We start from the raw sequence: 1,834 nt of genomic DNA, 5'->3' as shown, positions 1-1,834 counted from the left end.
GCTTTCAAACGGAATTATCCTATCTCTTAAGAATCGACTCACCCGTGTCCAATTACTGATCACACGGAACCTTTCTCCACTTCAGTCTTCAAAGTTCGCATTTGAATATTTGCTACTACCACCAAGATCTGCACTAAAGGCCGTTTCACTCAGGCTCACGCCCACGAGCTTCTTCACGACCTTCACGCCCTCCTACTCATTAACGCGTACATTATAAATGCTATCGCGCTAACGGCAAAGTATAGGTAGCCCGCTTTAGCGCCATCCATTTTCAGGGCTAGTTCATTCGGCAGGTGAGTTGTTACACACTCCTTAGCGGATTCCGACTTCCATGGCCACCGTCCTGCTGTCTAAATGAACCAACACCTTTTATGGTATCTAGGTGAGCGAGCATTTTGGCACTTTAACTTTGCGTTCGGTTCATCCCGCATCGCCAGACGAGCTTTACCCCGTATGGCCCACTAGCAACTTGATATTCACATCCACAAGTTCAATTAAGAAACCTGCAGGTCTTACAGATTTAAAGTTTGAGAATAGGTCGAGGAAGTTTCTTCCCCGAATCCTCTAATCATTCGCTTTACCTCATAAAACTATCGTAAATAAGTTGCTGCTATCCTGAGGGAAATTTCGGAGGGAACCAGCTACTAGATGGTTCGATTAGTCTTTCGCCCCTATACCCAAGTTTGACGATCGATTTGCACGTCAGAATCGCTACGAGCTTCCACCAGAGTTTCCCCTGGCTTCACCCTACTCAGGCATAGTTCACCATCTTTCGGGTACCAACATATGTGCTCAAACTCAAATCTTTCACCACGAAGGTTCATGATCGGTCGATAGTGCCACACCGCAGACCGAAGCCCGCAGCATTTCCTACCTCAGACAACTTACGCTGCCCTTCACTTTCATTTCGCGCTGGGGTTTCCACACCCTAACACTTGCACACATGTTAGACTCCTTGGTCCGTGTTTCAAGACGGGTCAAATCGCTCCATTTCGTCAACGTCCCGAACGGCAACAAGTTAAAACCCACATCAATCCACACACAACCACACACGCATAGCAAGCTATCCGCACACGGCGCACACAGAGACACAGGCCCACTCAAAAACACGTTGTAGGCACCTCAGTCCCAACCGCGACTACTCGTCCACCAAGATATAACAGACAAACGCAAGCGTAAGCCCTACCTCCTCGGCGGCCATTTCCCGCAGCATACGAACTGACCTTGACGTCCCACCGCAGCACAGGGCACCAGCAAGCACACACAGCACACACGCCGAGCGCAGCCAAAAAAGCCGCTGCCACAGCACACGCACGCACACACTCGCCAATGAAATATACCACGGATTATAGACACTGGAAACGATTCGGTTCCCTTTCAGCAGTTTCAGGTACTCTTTAACTCTCTTTTCAAAGTTCTTTTCATCTTTCCCTCACGGTACTTGTTCGCTATCGGTCTCGCACCAATATTTAGCTTTAGATGGAATTTACCACCTACTTTGCGCTGCATTCCCAAACAACGCGACTCAAAGAAAACGGATCGTACGCACGAGCAACTCAGGGATGAACGGGAGTATCACCCTCCATGCTGTCCTCTTCCAAGGAACTTGCCCCAAGCGCCCACACTGATCACGCCTCTATAGACTACAATTCGCCGCGCAAAACTTGCACGGAGATTTTAAGCTTGAGCTCTTCCCGCTTCACTCGCCGTTACTAGGGGAATCCTTGTTAGTTTCTTTTCCTCCGCTTATTAATATGCTTAAGTTCAGCGGGTAATCTTGCCTGATATCAGGTCCAATTGAGATGCATACCGAAGTACACAACATTTCCCAAAT

General features: G+C 48.5%; 1 non-coding gene across 1 annotated transcript in view; it reads right to left on the bottom strand.

The window, feature by feature from the left end:
• The window catches only part of PITG_33134, a gene marked incomplete at both ends in the record, with an annotated part of 1,909 nt that continues 75 nt past the window's right edge, over positions 1-1,834 (bottom strand). The window contains one exon of the ribosomal RNA XR_009934528.1: positions 1-1,834. This exon is cut by the window's right edge and continues 75 nt beyond it. This is a non-coding gene — a ribosomal RNA (28S ribosomal RNA).

Source organism: Phytophthora infestans, genomic scaffold, assembly GCF_000142945.1.
Source record: "Phytophthora infestans T30-4 supercont1.52 genomic scaffold, whole genome shotgun sequence".
NCBI classification, from domain to species: domain Eukaryota; phylum Oomycota; class Peronosporomycetes; order Peronosporales; family Peronosporaceae; genus Phytophthora; species Phytophthora infestans.
The sequence above is the reverse complement of the archived record's forward strand: the minus strand, read 5'-3'. Positions and strand labels throughout refer to the sequence as shown.